The sequence below is a fragment of the Narcine bancroftii genome, chromosome 5 (assembly GCF_036971445.1).
Source record: "Narcine bancroftii isolate sNarBan1 chromosome 5, sNarBan1.hap1, whole genome shotgun sequence".
NCBI classification, from domain to species: domain Eukaryota; kingdom Metazoa; phylum Chordata; class Chondrichthyes; order Torpediniformes; family Narcinidae; genus Narcine; species Narcine bancroftii.
In genome coordinates, this window is record NC_091473.1 from 242,646,410 (window position 1) to 242,667,786 (window position 21,377).

The 21,377-nt window shown below is 41.9% G+C and overlaps 1 protein-coding gene across 10 annotated transcripts in view; it reads left to right on the forward strand.

Annotated features, from left to right (window-relative positions):
* The window catches only part of foxp4 (forkhead box P4), a 371,685-nt gene that overhangs the window by 109,278 nt on the left and 241,030 nt on the right, over positions 1-21,377 (forward strand). The window lies entirely within an intron of this gene.

A 21,377-nucleotide genomic window follows, 5' to 3' on the forward strand; every position in this document is an offset into this window, starting at 1 on the left:
CTGTTCCTGAAACCTGGTGGTCCAAGTCTTGTGGCACCTGTACCTCTTTCCTGATGGCAGCAGCGAGAACAGAACTTGTGCTGGATGGTGTAGGTCTTTGCTGATTTCTGCTGCCCTCCATCCCTGTAGATGTACTCAATAGAGTGGAGGGTTTTGCCTGTGATGTCCTGGGCTGTGTCTACTACCTTTTGGCGGGCTTTATGCTCAGGGGTATTGGTATTCCCATACCAGACCGTGATGCAGTCGGTCAGCACACTTTCCACCACACCCTCTGTAGAGATTTGCCAGCGTTTCTGGAGTCATTCTGAACTCCACAAACTCCTGAGGAAGTAGAGGTGCTGATGTGCTTTCTTCACAATGCTATTTATGTGTTGGGTCCAGAAAAGATCCTCCAAGATTGTGACTCCCAAGAACCTAAATTTTTTCACCCTCTCCACCTCTGATCCTGCAGTGATCACTGGATTATACACCTCTGGCTTTCCTTTCCTGAAGTCAACAATCAGCTCCTTAGTTTTGGTGACATTCAGAAAGTAGGGGCACCACGTGAAGGTTTGTTGATTACAGCTGCCTGCCAGTTCCAGCGTCACTGTGTGCGAGCATGGGAGCCGCCATGGTTATTGGTGCATCATTCAGCCAAGTTTTCAAGCTCCATCTTGTATGCTGACACATCCCCTTCCTTTATACAACCTACTACTGTGGTATCGTTGGCAAATTTCTAGATGGTGTTATTGTCGTAGTGAGCTACACAGTCATAGGTATAAAGTGAGTAGATCAGGGGGCTAAGATCACAGCCCTGTGGTCCTCTGGTACTAATGGAGACTGTGGAGGAGAAGTTCTTTCCAAACTTCACTGATTGTGGTCTGAAGGTGAGGAAATACATGATCCAATTGCACATTGGGGCGTTAACTCACAGGTCTTGGAGTTTCCTGATCAGTTTTGAAGGGATGATGGTGTTAAATGCCGAACTGTAGTCGATAAAGAACATCCTGTTGCATGCATCTTTGCTGTTCAGGTGCTCCAGGGGTTTGTGTAGAGCCAGTGAGATGGCATCCACTGTAGACCTGTTACTACGATAGGTGAACTTGAATGGATCCATGTCACTGCTTAGACAGGAACTGATGTCTTTCATCACCAGCTGCTCTAAACACTTCATCGCTGTTGATCTAAGTGCTACTGGTCGATAGTTGTTCAGGCAGGTGGCTGCCCTCTTCTTGGGCACCGGTATAATTGATGCCTGTTTGAAACAGGTGGGTACCACACCCTGCTGGAGTGAGGTATTTAAGATATCCATGAATACATTGGTAAGTTGGTCAGCACAGATCTTTAATACTCAGCCAATCTCCTTAGTCTCATTAACATTGAGAGAGAAGTTGTTTTCTTGATGCCATGCCACTAGGCTTTCAATCTTCCTTCTGTATTCCGTCTCATTGTTATTTGATTCCTGACCTACAAATGTGAAGTCAACAGCAAATTTGAAGTGGAATTGGAATGGTATTTGGCTGCATAGTCACGAGTGTAGTGGAAGTAATGAGGAGAACTGAGTACACATTCTTAGGGAGAGCCGGTGTGATTGTGGAGGAGATATTGATAACCATCTTTACTTTATGGTGGTGAAGGTGGAGCTGTAGTTGATGAATAGTAGTCTAACATAGGAGTTCAAGGGCTGTGGAAAGCCAAGGGGATGGTGTCTGTTAAACAGTAGGAAAATTGAAGTAGGTCAGTGCTGGCTGGGAAGCAAGAGTGCTTGTAGTTGATAATAATCTGGCTATAATCGATCACCATCCTGTGTTTACCCCCACCCTTGACCACCACCATTTCGGCTCTCCATGGGCTGGTACTGGCCTCAATGATTTCCTCATTCAGGAGTTGCCAAACCTCCACTTTAATGAATGTCCTGTCCCCTTCACTGTATCGCCTGGTTTTTCTAGCGACTGGCTTACAGTTGGGGATGACGTTGATGAACAGTGGTAGGGGATTGATATGGAGAGTGGGCAGACTGCATGTTGGTTGGGCCGGTGGGGGCAGCATGCTAATGAACTGTGGGTTGGGGACCATTGGGGAGGGGGAGGGGACTGTCATACTGCATTGTGGGACTCTTGAGGTGGCACTGAAAGTCAAACACCAGAAGCACTGGTGTGCAGTGCGATGGCATGATAAAGAGTTTAAAGTTCCTGCAAGTCATGTCTTGCATGGTCAGCACTACGGTGGTGTAGCTGCGGATCTCATTTGAGTGAGACTTTGAGGCAGGGTGATTATATAGCTTATCGCTTTTCTTTAAGGGAGTAACGCTGCACCATATCAGGGTGGATGAAACACTCAGTGGTCCCTCTCTCAAACAGGCATCGAGTCACCTGATCATTTATTGAGATGTTCATCATAGAGTGTGAGAGTTGATGTGGGCTGTTCTGGTCCAGCACCACAGAGGTTAGTGTCGGTTCATAATCTGACCTGTGTTGTCAAGTGGTCTGGGAGCATAATAGCAGCACACAAGCGGCAGTGTGGTTATCCCCAGAAGATGGTGGCATCCAAGATGGCGGCTCCCATGCTCGCACACAGTGACGCTGGAACTGGCAGGCAGCTGTATTCAACAAACCTTCGCGTGGTGCCCCTACTTTCTCCACTTCGAGCACATAACGACTTTCGCAAAGGCAGCATTTTTTGGGGATGCTTTGGTTGACTGTAAAAGTAGCATTTTGGATGTTCCTGGCAATAGTGGGTTCACTCATCGAATGCGGTAGCGGGCAGCTGGCCTGTGGACCCCAGTACCAATATGGTGGCCCTGTGCGGAATCTGCACCATTCACCAAGTTGATGGAGGGCGATTTTCAGCAGTTTCATGAGGCCATTCGCCCACTTTAATTCTTACTTTCTCTGCTTGAGTAGCCTCTGGCGCACATAATCTGACCTGATGCCTGTAACATGGGCATCCTGGATCATGTCTCTCCATGTTCTGGGCATCCGATAATGACTAGAAGTTGCACACTTGTGTGACTCCATGCAGGGCCTGGAGGAACTTGTCACTCGATTCACCCAGTCGCTGTCTGCTGTATACGTGTGTGCCTGGCATATACCTTTCTCCCTGTTCTGGTCCTTGAATATGTTCATTGTCTCACTAAGGATTGAAGCATCCCTGATCATCGGGAATCCTCAATGCCTGACCTGGGAGAAGAGGAGATGCAGTTTGTTTGCATTCCGTGGCCATGACTCTGGTGAAAGACTTCAAAGCAGCTTAGCCAAAGGAGAAGGAGAGGCTGAGTAGACTACCTTTTGGAGGGATTTATGCTCAGGGGTATTAGTATTCCCATACCAGACCGTGATGCAGTCGGTCACCACACTTTCCACCACACCCTCTGTAGAGATTTGCCAGCATTTCTGGTGTCATTCACCATCTCAACTGCCTTGTGAGAGATCTAAATACTCTCCATCTACGGGTTCCTTCTCTCATTTGATTCTCCCCTGTTACGTTCCCAAAGAATGCGAGCAGATTTGTCAGCTTTATTGAAACATAATGATGGGGTTTGATGGTTTTCAGCTTACCTTAAGCCAGAGAGCCTGGAAACAGGAGCTTTGATCCAACTTGTCCACGTCAATCAAAATGGCCCACCTGTTTGTGTTTGCCCGATTCCCCACGGGCTGGTGACCATGGTGGAAGACCAAGGAGGGGTCTGAGTCTGAAGAACACACAGACCGTGTGATGTTTGTGACTCGAGGTGAGGAGCCCACACAGGCTGTGGGGCTGCTGGTAACTGTGGTCGAGGGACACACACCAGGCTGCGGACTGCTGGAGACTGGCTCGTGACTGGCTGAAGGGGTACCAGGTAACGGAACCGGGACTCGAGAAGTTGCCAAGGATGCCCATGTCAGAGGTGTGCATCTGGAGCTCTGGGTGCCTATGGTTGGACCGAAAGCTGTGTTGCTGTGGGAGCATGGAGGCAAAGCCATGGACACTCAATGACTCTGGCGTCTCTCTTTCTTTGATGAAAGGGACACTGAGCAATTCCTCCTGATAACGTATACTTGTCTGGCTTACAGTGGACTAAAGGAAGTTTTGCGTAACATCACAGTTTCTGTTTTATCACATGAAAATAAAAAATAATTTTGAATGAAGGAAATGGCAGCAAACATAACCAATGAACACACTAACTATCAAATATTTGCCACATCTCCACCATGTGTGGGTGGACTTCCGACCAGTCCACCATTATTCAGAAGTTAATTCCAGTAAGTTCTCATCTCTGAAACCTTGTCAGATTCCCTGAAGTCTGGTTAAAGCTTATTGTGTTTCTGTTCATTGTGATGTGGTACAATGTGCATGAGCGGCTCTCAGATCTCCTGAGCAACTTGTGGCAAAAAGACCGTTGTTTTTATGCCAACTCTTTCAAACTTCAAGATTCTAATGAGCAGCTGGTGAGTTTTAAGCATGGGGTAGCATATAAGAACAACCCTGTGACACATTTGGAGTAGAATATCGAAGCGAGTCGGCTAGATAGATAGAATAAGTTGTGAACTCAGAGAAAGCTGCAGTAATCCAGGCGCTATCTCGAGGATAGATCTATTCACATGATTCAGATAGTGTTGAAGTTTTGGAGAAGATAGCAAAGAATAGCAAACCATCCTAATTGTATTCTTGTGCTGCAGAGCAGGATAGATAGTTTGACTTGGCTGTAGTTGCAGAAACCTTGATTCTCTTTCGGATTGTTAAACCTTGGTTTTCCAATCTCCACCTTTCTCTTTTAGGCTTTAAGTAAATTGAGTTAGTGGCTGCCTACTGAGGCAAAAAAACAAAAGTTGGTTCAGCAACTTTCACCCATGTCCCGGTGACTCGGGACATGGAGACTGAGGAAAAGAAATTTGCACTGAGGTTTAGACAAATGGTGCCATGTGCACAAACTCAATGGTCTGAGTATGTGTCCACCTCCTAAATCTCTGCTGTTTGGCTCCGACCAGATTTTTCCATCAAATCAGTCAAAACGCTGTGGCTGAGAACTGGCCCCAGACAATACATCTGAGTATTTGTTGAGTGTTCTATTCATGCTGTTGATACAAATCAAATGTTGGTGACATGCATGAAGCCAGTTGTTGGATTGACGCAGCCACTGACTCTCAGAAGGGCTTTTGATCATTTTCCCTTCAGTATTGTTGCACAGCATTGCTGGCAGTGTGTAATTCTACTTAGACTGTGTTGGCCTAAGTGAAGGAAGGAAAGTCATATAGTATTAGTACCGCAATCTTTGATTCAGCACTCACTATTAAGGCTCTCAGTGAATCAAAGGAATGTGTTCCTTTAAAAAGAGTATCAGTTATCCGGTGCAGAATTGTATGTTTTTCTATGTCCTTTCAGTACAAGCACAGAGTGTTGCCAAAAATCTAACTACAATTATCCCTAAACCACAGTGTTCAGTGAGATTTCCTCTCTACCTCTGTTGGTAGTTGGGTCTGACAGGTTTCTGCATCCCTCTAATAGCTCACAAACTAAAGGCCATCTGGATGAAGCCCACTGGAAACTGTGATGCATTGACATGCTTGTTCAGTGCAGAGGTAGTGACCTTGATGGTATTTTACATAAACATCCTTATTCCCCATCTATCTGGAAAAAGAAATTTTCTGAAGGCGGCTTTGTTTGTAGGCAATTGACAGGAGCTGGGAATTCCAGAAATCCACAATCCCAATTGGAATCCGTAGTATGTGACCTCACTTTCCAGTCAACAAATTACTGTGGCATTCTTAAAAGGGCTATAAAACTACCTCTGAGGGATTTTAAGGCTTGCGTACATTAAACAAGAGTTAGAAAAGAAATATTTGCATTTATAAGAACAATACTTTTCTTACAACTTCCAACATTTACAGCAATTTCAATCCAATAAAAACATCTCTTGCTTCATCACAAGACTGACACTAGTCACAAAAGAAAACATTTGGAGAGTTAATCAAAGATTAAAGCAAAGGAGCAGGTTTGAATGAGTGTCCTAAAGAAGAAAAGAATAGTTTGAGGATAACATTCCACAGATTAGACATTTGGTCACTGAAGGCCCAAATTCTACATGCAACAAAATTCAGGATATCGCATAGTTCAGAATTGGGAAGAATGGAGATAATCTTGAAGGGATTTTGGGCTTGACGAGATTAAAGAGATGGGGAGGAGAGAAGTTTTGTTAGAGTTTGACACAAAATTAACTTTTTAAAATCAGCTCTTTGCCTAACCTGAAAATCAGTAGATACCCAACAGTGAGAGTTGAGCAGGATTTGGAATGCATTCAGAGACAGCTCACAATTTGAGTAGCATATTTACAGAGAGTGGAAGTGTTTAACATATTTCATGGCTGGAGATCACCTCACCAAACTGCTAATGGAGGTCACCTCACCAATTTAGTGAAGTTGGTTGGGGAATAAATATTAACTGGAACTCTCCTCCCCTTCAAATAGCTTCTTCGTTTAACATCCTATCTGATAAGTAATATCTCTGCAAGTGCAGCCAAGATTTGTGAGCTTAAATCTGCAATATGAGAAATGAACCAAGAACCTTCTTAATTGGCTTTGATAAAACCAAACATTCAGCAAAGCACATACTTCAAGGTGAGTACATTTGTATGTAAGTTCATATTGGCTAAGGGGCCCCCATGTAAGCCCAGGTGACCAGCTGTCACTGGCTTCCCTCCTTCAGGCACGCTCTGTGGAAACTTTCTTTTCTCACTGGTATAGTGGCAGCGCATTTTCATTTTGCCTGCATACCACATTGAAATCCAAGAACCTTGTTTTTATGCATATGAAATGGGTGAAGTATTATCACATAACTGGGCATTCCTGTCAGAAATCCTGTGGGATCTTGGCCTGTCTATCATAAACAGACCTGCAATCCTGATGTGCAATCACCACTTTGAACTCCAGGCCATTTATCCTGTAACACACCCAACGCAGAGAATAAACCTGACCCAGCAAGTGAGCGATCAAATCATTAAATTCCAATCTGCCAGATCACTTCCCATCCACTCCCATCACACAAAATTCCTAATCCCAGAATAACATTAAAATGTCTTATGGCTTTCCAAGATAAATATTACTCCTACGAGCCACCCAGCTCCTCTTCCCATCTTGTCTGTGCTATCAAGTCAGTGAATTTACTGTGTAAAACCATTAATCCAGTCTTGCTGAAATGTGTGCCTTTGTTCCAAGGCATTTATTTTGATGAATATATTTATTTGAATTTGCTGTGCTCTGGACGTTGTATCAGGTCGTGCTCTGGGATGATTCCAAAGCAATCACAACCATACATGAACATCGTTGAATAGTAGGGATGTTTAGACGTACAATTGAAACTTTGTCTGTTGTTTTGGCACTGTACTTCCATGGAGAAGCTGGGTTTAGAGCTCGAAGGCACAGCACTTAGCCTCTTGGTCTCATCCTCAAGTACAAATCCTCATGCTTCTCTGGCTCCATAACTACTTCTTGGCCAAAAATACTTCAAGATTTCTACGTTCTTCCAGCCCTGGGCTCTTGTGCAAGTTCCTTATTTCCACCAGTGATGGTCATCTTGTCTGTTGACCTTCCTAAGCCACACTTCTGCTTCTGTTGACTTTATGACGTGCCTTGAAATCTCTTTACTTCATTCAGCCTTTGGTTATGATTCCCATTGCCTCAGTGTGAGCCCTTGAGATATTTTACACAAGTAAAGGCACAAAATATGTGAATGTTGTAGCAATAACACCATGTTTCACTGAAACCAGTGGAGCAAAGGAACACACTTTTTATACCACACTGCAAAATCTGACTGAATTGAAAAAGAATTTGCAAAGGATTCAAATTTTCAGAGCAGGCTGAAATGCTTCATTCTCCTTGGCTTTACTATCCATGAATAAGTGTCCACTATTTACCTTGGAATTTGTAATACACAAATTGCTAACTGAATTTTATGCTATTTTATCCCTTGAGGCAATCCAATGTGTCACACTGTGATACACTAACACCGTGAAGGAACAGCTATATAGAAAGCTTTCTACAGAGAGACACTTAGAGCGTTTTCATGGCTGATTATGTTTCTGATCAGGAGACAGTGGCTCAGCAGCTGGGAACAGCTGTGTGCAGGTAATGGATCACTCAGATTAGACACAGGGATTCCATACTTGCAAAAGGTCTTGGACTGGTTCTAACTCTTTATATCGTTCTCCACTCCAGAGACCTTCCACTTAACTCAAGTGCCTACTTGAGTTGAAGTGGCATGTTTATTGATTTGTATTTTTTGTAAATATTAAAGGCATTTCCTCTTTTTTCTGCCTTCCTTTCCTGATTTCCTCTCTTTCTGTCCTGAATCAGTAAAATGCTGCATGCCACGGTGACCTTGTTACAAGCTGCCAGGCAAGATCTCCTTTTATAATGGAAGGGAAGCGAGGGAGGAGGGATGGATGGATACTCCAGTGGGGTTAGTTGCAGTAAATAAGTTTCAAGACATTTTTTGGACCAACTGGCTTGTTATTGTGTATTATATTTCAGTAATTTATTGTACAGTAGTTGACTATTACAGTGTGGAATCCATTTTGCTGAGTGTACTGAACCATAACCTGTGGATCATGGACGATGCTGGTCCAACATTTTTACAACTATTAGGATGAGGAGAGGCAGCCATTCATTCCTTACACTTGTGCCCATGCCTTCTCCCTCCCCCCCATTTGTGGCCCAGAACATTCCTTCCAAGTGAAGTGACATTTCACTTGTGAATCTGCAGGGCTGCTCCTGCTGTGGTCTGCTCTACATTGGTCAGTCTGGGAGATTTACTTCGTTGAGCACCTCAGCTCTGTCCACCACAATAGCGTGGATCTTTCAGTGGCCCCCCATTTCAATTCCCTTGCTGACATGTCTGTCTGTGGTCTCATGCACTACCAGACTGAGATCACTTGCAAATTGGAGGAACAACACCTCTTCTTCCAACTGGGCACCCTCCAACTGGATGGCATTAGCATCAACTTCTCCAGCTTCTGTTAACCCCTCCGCCCTCCCCCCCCACTTCTTCCCCTGTCATATTTCTCCTAGATTTCTTTCTCTCTCTCTCTCTCTCTCTCTCTCTCTCTCACACTCATTCTCAATTCCCTTTTCCCTCTGAAAATCATTTCTCATCTCTCCTCTTATCATATCCAATTAACACCTTTTGTTAGCTGAACTTCTCTCCCACCAGTTTTGTCTTTATTCTGACGCCTTCCCGTTCTTTGCTCATTGCTTGAAGAAGGGCTCTGGCCCGAAACGTCAATAATATATTTTTACTTCCTATGGACGCTGCGAGGCCAGCTGAGTTCCTCCAACACATCTGTGTGCTTTTTCTTAGAACACATTCTCTTTCCCAGTGCAGCAATGAAGTGTAATCAAGGTATCACCAAATGCAACTCCATCTGGGTAGTACTGGAGTACTGCCTTGACCCAAATCATCCCATCTATTTGTGTTGGGTTCAGGTTTTGGCAGGCCTGAGAAACATGACAAATGCTCAGATGCAGAGCAGAGAACTCTTGATCAACAGAGTGCTTTGCCACATTGAAATACATTAACCACATCCTAGTGAGTGCTTCTCCTTGTATGAACTGCTGGTTAGCATGCATGTATGCTGGCATGGGATCCTCTGGAGAATGACACTTAGGACAATCGCCAAGTTGGGTTGAGTTGGATTGTGCAGAGAAAAACACATATAAATGGGCTAGTTTGTATTGAGCCTAGTTGTTTATGATCAATTCAAGATTTTTTCAATTTTCTGCTCAAGCAGGTCTCAAGACTTGTACCTGTTAACTCTGCATTAAGCAGAACAGAAACTGAGAAGTCCTGGTGTTGGGCCACAGTCTGTCAATAAAAATAAGAACTTGCATTTCTAAGTAAATCACAAAATTATGTAGAAACCGTGGTTGAGTTAAAAAAAAAATACACAAGGCTGGAGAAGCTCAGTAGGTCAAACAGTGTCCTACATGTAACAAAGGTAAAGATACAGAACCAACGTTTTGGGCTTGAGCCCTTCATCAAAGTATGAGAAAACACTGGTAAGCATCTGAGCAAGACAGCTGGGGGAGGGGGGGGGGGGAAAGGCGAGAGATGATAGGTGGAGAAAGGAGGGAGTGGACAGCAACAATGAGGAGGAGGGATGACTGTGTGGTTAGAGGAACTGGAAGGACCGGAAAAGGGAGAGGGGAAAGAAAAGGCAAGCAGGTTTAGTGGAAGGCAGTAAAGTCAATGTTAATGCCATCTGGCTGGAGTGTGCCTAGGTGGAAAATAAGGTGTGGGTGGTCTGAGTGGGATAGTATGGACAGACATATGAGCCTGGAAGTGTGATACAGAATTGAAATGGTTCAATTCTGAGTCACACTCCCGCACTTACATGCAGCGTGGACTGAACTGCCAATGGAGGTAGTAAATTGGGAACAACAGTAACATTTCAAGGATACTTTGATCAGTACATGGATTGGAAAAATTTGGAGGGATGTAGACCAAATGCAGATACATGGGACTAGCTTAGTTGGCCTGTACAAGGTGGGCCAAAGGGCCTGTTTCCATATGGTAAAACTCCTTAACTAAATTCCTTCTGCCTTGTCTGCCCATTTTTCCAGTTGTCCTATCCTCACTGTAGCCTGAGACAAACCTTCCCACTTTTAGCTAAACCACCAATTTTCGTATCTGCAAACTTAATAATCGTGCCTCTTACAGGATAAGTATTCGCAATAGAGCCCAGCTGTGAATTCGTTACTCCACAAAGAAAATTCCAAATGACATAAAGCATCCTGTTATGGGGCCTAATGTGGCCTGGGCTAAGTGCTGTGCCTTCGAGCTCTGAACCCAGCTACTCCATGGGAGTACAGTGAAGGTAAACCAGAATGCTTTCTGCTTGAGAGCCTTTGGTTAAGCAGGGAGAAAAGCACCTTTGAAAAGAGTGGGATGATGGAAGATAAGATGTCATGTATGCAGTAGGCTGACTGAAGGAGCAGTGGATACTGGATGAGAGAAGCCTCTCAGTAATGCTAGACAGCACACTTCAAATAATAATTTATAGTGCAAAACACATTGACCTTGGAATTTAGATTCAGAGTGCTGTTATCTTGGAGTGGAACATAATTGTCACCATTGCTCAGCTAATTTGTACCACTCTGGATATTCAACCCAATGCCACTGTTTTGGAATCAGCCTTGTATATCTGACATCATTTCTGTATCAGGAGGAGTGGAATGATGTCATCCCTGTTTGGTAATCATTTTAGAACATTGCCCAGGGAAATTAATGCAGTAAAACCCCTGGTATCCAGCACCTATGAGGATTGGTATATGCCAGATAAGTGAATTTTCTGGTTGCTTGAGATTGCACGTTGCGTGGATTGGCAAACTAATGGCGAGGTGTGCCAGTTTTAAACTTTCCTATTTTTCACCTATTTATTTTCTGCTTATTTTTGCTGGTTGCTTGAATTCTGGATAATAAGGGTTTTAATAAGGGTTTTAATAAGGGTTTTACCATTCTTGATGCTCTGAGATTCATCATCAGTCACTCTTAAATTGATGGGTAAATATTCTCATGCACCTGTAATGGGGTATTAATCTTGCTTTGGTACAATTCATTCATGGCCAGAGGCCAAGTGATCAAGGCTTTGCAATTTCTATGTTTCCCTCTGAGGCAATTTCAGGGGTAGGGATTCTCTGGCCAGCAGAAAAAGAGTCCTCAGGTCGATGATGAGTTATTGGGGTGGAGGAACCTTGTGAAAGATGGTTGGAAAAAAGAAGAGAGGTAAGAACATTGGGGCTGATGATGGAGGGGTGGGTGAGGGTGGAGAGGAAATTGGTGGCTGAGGGTGGAGAGGAAGTTGATCAGGAATAATGTGACCAAATGATGGATAGTTGGAAGACCTATCTAAGCCCACTGCCAGAGAATCTGGGATGGGTAGGGAGAGACACATTGGGGTCAAGTGTTGGATGGCCATTTTGGGAAAGAGAATCGAAGAAGTGCAGATGCTCAAAGGGGGGTGGGGGGGGGGGGGGAAGTCAGATCAGGTACAAACACAGAAATGCAAGAGGAACTTAGTAGGTCTCACAGTATCCATAGGAGGTAAAGATTTACTACCGATGTTTCAGACTCAAGATTTGTAACTTATCATCAGTCTGAATTTCCATTGTTATGTGTAAAAGGAAAGCTCCAGCTCTGTCTCATTTGTTCTGTCCAGAGGGGCAGTTTAATCTTTTCTGTAGCTTGTTACACTGGTGAAGCCTTGCAAGGAAAAATATTGTAATTGATTCAGAGTTCCTGTGTCAAAACATTGAAACTCTTTTTACAGTCTGTATTTCAGGACTACTTTTTCCATGTAGACAGCTCACGATGAAGGAGAAAATTTAATGTCATTTGACCAATTAAAAAATAAATATGGAATTAAAAAAATAATACAATATGTTGTTATTATCAAATAAAAGCATATTTACATAATAAAGTTATTCCCTGAAAGAACTGAAATAGAAACTTTGATTTGCAATAGATCTATTAAGAAATTTATCTCTGCCGTGTATAGATAATTGCAAAAGGGAACTCAAATGCAAGGAATTCATAGATCTAGATAGAGATGGGAAACAGATTGGGAGAAAATTTGGTTGGAATTGTGTTACATTAGTATGACAAGTACAATAAATGTGAGCTCAAGATTGGTTCCATATAATTTTTTGCATTAACTATATCTTACTCCACAAAAATTAAACAGATTTAATCATTTATCTATCAGATAAATGTTTTAGGTGCAGTCAAGAGATGGGCACTTTTTTTTGCATTCTACATAGTCATGTTCAAAATTGAGACCATTTTGGACAGAATTAGGAACATTTCTAGAGCAAGTTACTGGAGTTAAATTTCCACAAGATCCAATGCTCTTTTTTTTGGGTAATATTTTGGTGATGAGACAAAAACTGAAATTGATTTTATTTACAAAAGGAATTTGTGAAAATTACATTTGCAGTGACAAGGAAATCAGATTCACCTTTTAGAATGGAAATACACAGTTGTATACCTCTTTAGAAGATTATGTATAACTAAGGAATAAATATGACACTTTGAAAATTTGGTGCCCATACTTCACATTGTAGATTATATTTATAAAGAGTTTTCCCTAAACCACAAAACTTTGCTAACTCTTTTGAATAAGTAAATGAATAATATTGAAAAGGCAAAGTTGATTGAATGGTGGTGATGGTTTGGTAATTAGTTTTGTTTGTTTCTTTCTTTTCTTCAACTATATTATTTTTCTTTCTACTTTTTTTTCTTTCTCTTTTCTCCGCATTTTTCTCTTTGGGAATTATTATTTGGGAGGAGGGGTTTGGTTGGATTTCAGGGGCGTATAACATGTACAATTGATTTGAAATATATGAATATTATCCTTTGTATCTGGATATTAATACATGTATGGAAATTTAAATAAGATATTAAAAAAAAACAGCTCCATCTTCTTGAGGATAATTAAAGATAAGCAATAAATGTAGGCCATGCCGGCATCCCTGCTGATCATATGCTGAGAAATGCACTCATAACACAACTGGCATCAGAACAAACCTAGAATGAGGCAAGAAAAGGCCAGCCACAAATCCGAAGGGCTCAGGCCCAAAACATCCAAATTATATCCTTACCTCCTATGGTCGCTGAGAGACCAGTTGAGTTCCTCCAGCATTTGTGATTTTACTACAATCACAGCATCTGCAGACTTTTGTGTTTCACTCCAGAGTCAGATCAGGGATCAGCAATGGATGGACAATCAGATGGCCTTGTTTCTGTGACCACAGAGTGGAGGGAGAAATCATGAAGGGGTGGCAAGGTGAGCGGGCTGATGGGGCTGTATGCAGGAGGGCTGCCGCTGGTGGTCAATATTCTACTGAAGGAGCAGTTTGAGAGATTGGGAGATGGGTGATTCCAATATGCAATCTAATTTAGGGATGGGAAACTGTGAATAAAAAGTTTGACTCGGGGTGGGGGGGGCGGGGTGGAACACACATAACAATGCCATTGAATTTCTCTGCAAACATGTTTTAATCATGTAGTTCCAGGTGCAAACAATAATCCCATGTTTTACATCCTTCCTTCTACCTCCAGATCAGAGCTGGTCTGCAACATTACCCCAGCCACTGATTTCCCCACTCAAGGCCCTGATTTTCCTCTGTACACAGAGTGCTGATTTTGGCCAGCCACAGAGCTTTTAAGAAGGTCCTAACTGTTGGCTCTTTCTTTTCCCCAAATCCTCACTCAGTCCATTCTAATGCCAGTCGTTCTATTAGTGCATTGCTCCGCATATAATCTGTGGGGTTGCTTGCATGGCTTACATTCATTGCATATCCTTAATTATCCTCCCCATGGAAAAGGTAATCCCAAAATACTGACCAAAAAAGTTTCATGGTTTTGACACAGCAACTCTCAATCAATTAGAATATTTTTCCTTCAACAGTGTAACAAGCTAGAGAAAATTTCACACAGAGAGTGGTGGGAATTTGAAACGAGTTGCTAGCTGAAGTGGTGAATGCTGCCTCAATTTTGCTCTAAAATTGGACAGGTACATGGATAGGAGAGGTCTGGAGAACTATAGGTTCAGGTCAGTCGGACTCAGCCGAATATTAGTTCCACACAGACTAGAAGGGCTGAAGGACCTGTTTTTTTTGTTCTATGGTTAATATTAAACTTCCCCTCTTGATGCTATAAATGAGACAGCGCTGGAGCTTTCCTCTAACATTTAGCAATAGAAATTCAGACTGATGTTGAGTCACAAATGTTGAATCTTTACCTCCTATGGATGTTGAAAGATCTATTGAGTTCCTCTTGCATTTCTGCGTTTTTCCCTGATCTGACTCTCCTCTCTGAGTATCCTGGCTTCATCAAGTCTCTTTCCCAATGACCATCCAACACTTGGCCCAGTGCATCTCTCCCTGCCCATCCCATACTCTCAGTCCGTGGGCTCTGATGAGTCCTATATTGCTGCTTCTGAGTTCCAGGAGATTGTCTTATATTGTCAGACAATCAAAACCAAAAGCTGGGATACACTTGGAGACAACAAATTGAAGGTGCAACTACCCATTATATTATTTTCTGAATGCCTGAAATAATTACAGTTGTAGATGATCATTTGACCCATCTTAATTCAAGAATGCATTGAGAAAGATTCCAACATCGAAACAGCCAATTATTGTGAAATAACTCTTGGGTTGTTGCTTTCCTTTTCTATTCCACCCTTCAGTCATAATTAGCTCAAATGATGTTACATTCTAATATCTTCATTTACGAGTTTCAAGCTCCATTACTTGGATTGATTCCTTGTTTCAATTCAATTCAAAGAAATATCTTTCTCTGAAATGCCTGGAACACTCTCTGCAGGTCAGACAGCATGTGGAGACCGAGGGGGAGAGGGAGGGAGGGAGGGAGAGAGAGAGAGAGAGAGAGAATATTTTATGTCGATGACCATTCTTCAGAACCCATTCTATTGAAGAGTCATTAAGTTGAAACATTCATTTTGTTTCTCACTGCTCTCTAACCTATAAATTTCTCCATGCTCTCTGAGCATTTCTTTCAATCTCTATAATTATTTTATGTTTCCTGCATCTACAGTGTTTTACTGCATTATAGGTTCTGGTTTAATGTTTTCGATACCTGTAACAATTGAAATCGGCTTTTCAGTATCAGCTTTCCACACCTTTGGTCTTTCCACAGAGTGCAAACACTGATCCTTTCAATCAATTCAGTAGTGCCTCTCGTGTTTGAATGTCTCCTCTGATAATGGGAATGAGTTTGTTGTCATACGCGTAAGTATGATACAGCTGCAGCCAAACAGGTACCTCTGCCCCTGCCTCAGCGACCAGAACAGGACTCATGGTTTAAAACTTGCATTGATCAGAGGAATTTGATCACGTGCTCCTTGAATCTACATTGCAAGTGACAGCTCTTTGTGTCCTGTATTTTTTTACTGGTCCCAGAAGGCCAACAGAACAGAGAAAGTCCAAACATCTGGACCAGCCGAGAATCCGCCCCTTTTGAAAACTCTGAAACTTTAAAAAATTTTTTGGTTTTTGTGTTTGTGTGTGCACAAGTGCCACAGATGTGCAGAAGTCGCAGAAATGAATGAATACATTTTTAAATATTGTTATATTTTGTATTTTATATTTAAAAATGCTTTGTTAATAAACTATTAAAATTTACCAGTCCGTCCCTTCTTTATTTTCCTTAAATTTGAATTTTAAAAGTACTGCCCAGAAAATTAAAAAATCTGATCCGACCCAATCCTTGAGCAGTCCGGATTTTAGGACTTTGACAGTGTGTGTAATAATACACCAGCAATGAAAAAGGAGAAGTCCCTTCCCAAAAGGGTTAATTAAACTGGAAGCATGATGGTGACTGGCTAGAAATTGTTGGTAAATAATGTGGTGTTAAAGGAATCTATTCAGGCCAACAATTTACAGATTAACTTTTCAAAAGGTGAAGACTGGGACCATTAATCTTTTCTGCACTCGTTCATACAGTCAAGCCCAGAATTACATACACAGATACTTTTACTTCACTCCGCAACACTTAATTCCCCAAGCTCTGATTGTCCACGTTTAGCACAACCATATGGATGTTAAATATTATAGATGAAAAAAGATGGCGGGGGGAGAAGAGCAGGGGAGGAATGTTTGGGGAAGTGCATACTTTCATTTCCCTAATCCATTGCCAGAACAGCAACCTCCTCCTTCAGTTTCCAATCCATCAGCTGTGGTTTGGTGGGCAGCAGATTTGACTCTAAGTAAGAAGGTCATGGGTTCAAGTCACTCTTCACAGAAACTTGAGTGTCTAAGGCTGGACAGACTTGGGCTTTTCTTCCCTTGAGTGTAGGAAGCTAAGAAGGGGGGGGAGGGGTCTTAATGAGGTTTATAAAATCTTAAGGGGATTAGATCATTTAATAGTATAAAATTATCTATTTTAATAAATCATACAGGGATAGGATATAAAAAGCAAATGGTAGGGCATATACAGGATATGTCAGGTGGTCTAAGCAATATTGGTAAACATAGAGACCTTATTTCTCTGAGAGCGACACCATGTATAGTATGGGTATGGTATGGGGACATCAATACCTGTGGGTGTAAATGTAATAAACCCAACTCAGGACATCATGTCAAAACCCTCTCTATCATAAGGATCCACATCACCCAGCACATGCTCTGTTCTCACTGCTGCCATCAGGAAAGAGGTACAGGTGCCACTGGGCTCGTACCACCAGGTTCAGGAATAGATGCTACCCCTCCACCATCAGACTCCTCAGCAATAAACTCAATCAGTGCCTCAGCTACGTGCTCTTGTTTTTGCATTTTATTGAGTTTTTTTTACTGTATTGCACAGTCAGTTTGTTTACATTTCTTTGTTTTTATATACAAGTCCAGAACAGTTTTTTTTATTTTGCATGACCAATAAGTGTTGATGCTGCCTCCCCCACAGGAAAAAGAGTCTCAGATATATGATGTCATTTATGTACTCTGACAATAAATCTGAATCTGGCACAGGAAGATAGGGCAGTGGCAGATGGCATTCTTATCCTCATAAATTTAGTATAGATTATTAAGTTACATCAGTACATTGCAACTTTGCAAAACATTTGTTTGACTAAGTAATATGTGCAAATATGTGCAGGTCTGGTTGTCAGGATGTTGTTTGGACTGAAGGGCTTCAGTAATTGCACTGGCTAGTGTGAGAAGCAGAGGTGCCTTCACAGATTTCACTCGAGACAAAAATTGAGAACAAAGAACACTTATTTTACAACAGTACAAAGTTGGGTGCTTCCCCTTACCCTGGGAATCACACATGTACTGGGGCTTACCCAACTTTTTATACATTCTATTTCAGTACAGAGGTACCTCCCCCCTTAACATTCTTCTGCCTCCTGGATTGGTTTGGCATTAGGTAATTCTGTCTACGTGCAGTTTGTGTGCCTTTCCGTGTGTAAACTTGTTTACCAAGAAGTGTCATGTCTTTGTTCTTATTCATAAATCTCAACCCCCAGGACTTGCTAAATCTATCTACTTGCTATAAGACCCCTATTCTATTATACTTGCTTAACTCTTCCTCACACTCCATTCTTCTTATGCAACTCATCATAATTCATTCCTATTTAGCATTTGCTTGACTTCCCTTATTCCATTATCCCTTCTCCCCATCCTAATTCATTCCTATTTAGCAATTGCTTAACTTCCCATATTCCATTATCTCTCACACTAGGGTTGTCTTCTCTGGAACAGAGCATGCTAAGATTGACCAGATGGAGATATAGAAAATTATGAAGGGCATAGTTGGGACAGATAGTCAGATTATTTTCCATAGTAGATGCATCAAAAACAGAGGGCATGTGTTTAAGTTAGAAGAAAGAGTTTTAAAGAGTATTTGAGAGGAAAGTTTTAAACAGAGCATGTCCAATATCTGGAAAAGACTACTAGGAAAAGTGGTGGAATCAGACACAATCACTATGTTTGAAAACTATTTAGCAAAGTACTTAAATGGACAATGCTCAGAAGCGCTTTCAGACAGGTCTAATGGTGCTAAACAAAGTAGAGGTTCTTCTTGTTGCTCGAGTCATCAGGGAGGATTTCTCGAGGCTTTGTTCCAAAAATCCCTCATGTAATGTCACTAAAACAGACTATCTGGTAGATATCTCGTTGCTTTTTTGAGAGAGATCTTGCTGTATGCAAGCTGGTCATTTCAGATGAACACAAAAATGGCTCCACTTCAAAATGTAAACCCTTTTGTGAAGTCCTGAGGCTGTGAAAGATACTTTGTAAATGCAGGCAATATCATTCTTTTAAGTACCATTTTCATCTTTGTCCAGGGACCAGTTTCTGCCAATACTTCCCCGAGGGCCAAAATATCTGTGACCCTGGTTGAGTGCATGGTCTTTCACTTAGAGTCAGTCAACTTTTTTATCACAGACAGTCAGACTATAACCTTTGTTTCTTTAGTAAACTCTTGGGCTCAAAGTCAGTAACCAACTGTACTGAGTTACTCACTGGATGCCAGGCTGTGTGGTCTCGATAGGCAGACATGTGCTCCAAATCTGTTACTTGTTATTAGGTAGACCATTAGCCCTATTCTCATGCAAACTTTTCCTTCAAATTTCACCTTCACTTTGCTTTGGTTAATTCATTAATCTGGCTAATAGATTTAATGTAGTCACTTACTGAAGAAATACTTCTCAAATGGATTCATTCAGAAGGGAGTGTTCAAAAAAGATTGATTGTTAAGGAATGAAGATAGAAGATGTTGGGGAACTTGTTTCTGCGCTGTAAAACTGTGACTCCACGAATCCATGAATGTTAAAGGCTACTGATGTAAAAAAAAATGAGAGGCTGGAACAAATTTTAGAGCAGCCATTCTCAACCTTTCTTCAGCTATGCCCCCCCCTCCCCCCAGGTCCACTCCAAATTTATGGGCCCCCTTCCTTGTGAAGTAGTCAAGTTGTGGTTTTTTCCGTACTTCTCTCCTACTGAGTACATCAAAACAAATGTGTCACGTGTAGTGAAAATAAGGCTTTTACTTGAATGTGCTGTGCCCCCCACCCCCAAGGTGGAAACTGGTGCATAAACAGGACTATGGGAAGACATGCAGCCTTTTCAGTTCACATCATCATAAATATTAAATGGTCTTACATATCCTGTGCATTTGGTATAAGCTCACTGTATTCAAGTTGACAACAGAATTGCAGGTAGAACAAAGGAGATAAATTTTACAATCACTGCACTTCACATTAAAAACAAAATTGGAACGTCCTTAGGATATTAACAATGTGGGAAAAATTGAGGCCTTTATTTTATGTTGGGCCTGTGAAAATGTGCCATAATATGCGAGGGAAGAACCACAGATAACAGAAAACAACAAAAAAAACCATATCTGAAATAAACAAAAAAGTGTAGCAGGTTCTCAGCAGGACCGGCACCTTCTGTGGAAAGAGAAACAGTTAAAATTTCAGGTCCAGAACCCTTTTTCAGATTTAATTAAGAGTTCGGTCAACGGGTACTGAACCTAAAGCAGTCCTGATGAAGAGTTTTGTGACAAAATGTCAGCATTTCCTTTTTCTCCCACTGCTGCTCCTTGGCCTGTTCCTGATCACCACCCAAATTCCTCATCTTGATTTATAGCTAGAGGGTCAACCATATGGGAAGATTTTGAAATGTACCAGGTCTAGAGGGCCGTCCATTGAAGCGGAGCAAGTATCTACCATGGTGCTGAATCATTAACCATCCTGGGCTGCCTAGATTATTTTTCCATGTGAGCTGTTGTTTTTTTTAAATTGAGCCATACAAGCCAGAGGACGTGGGTGAAGCGTGAAAGGGGAAAACTTTCGGGGGAACTTCTTCACACAGAGAGTAGTGGGAGTTTGGAATGAGCTGCCAGCTGAATTGGTGAATGTGAGCTCAGTTTTTGCATTTCAGAAACATTTAGACAGGTACGTGGATGGGGGGGGGGGGGGGGGGGGGGCGGCAGGGTGGTGGTGGAATGGAGGACTATGGATTGGGTACAGGGACTAGGCAGAATAATAATTCAGCACAGATTTGAAGGGCCGAAAGGGTCTGTTTTCTATGCTGTAATGCTCTATAGTTCCAAAGGATTGTGTAGCTTTTTTTTTGATAAAAATAATAAATAACAAAGCATTTGATTCTTTTGAGAAGTATGACATGTAAGTCTTTGATGGATGATTCAAAATCATGTAAGACATCAAATATCCCAAGTTGTGAGGAGACGTGAGTGTACTTGGATCTACAGTCAGGTCAGATAAACAGTCTGTGTGTACGCGTACATTATTAAAGAGCCTCTGTCAGACACAGTTTATATTAACTGGCTTGTTAAGATGTCTTTATGTGCCTAGATATCTGGCTTTATGCTGCAATTGAGGACAGCACCCAAAGATATTTAAGAACTGATTGAAACTTTGAACAAAAGCAGTGTGAGTGGCTGGTCCTTTGAAGAGGCTCCTGTCAGATGTGATTCTTGTTTTTTTGCTCACTGCTGCCTGTGGAGCAGCCATTGTTGTCCTGCCATTACAGTTTAATCAAAGGAATTTTCAGTTGCCAGGACGGCTGTGTTTTTTTTCAAAACTAAGCTTTATTCACAATAAAACTATATCCAAAGAAAAACAATGCAAAGTATTTTCGCAACCTTGGTGTCATATTCAAATATATATTATTTTACTGTATATTGTAATGTTAATCTTCTAATTTACTATATTGCATCATTGCAACTAATATGGCCCTTTGTAGGCACTCCCCTTTCTGTTGTGTGAGATACTTCTCCTCCAATCTCAATCCTAGAATGCCCTGTACTGAAAGACCCTCAACTATGGTCCTTACCCACAAAGGCCTTGTGCTGGCTGCACCAAGCAGGTACTCCTGCAGCCTGGA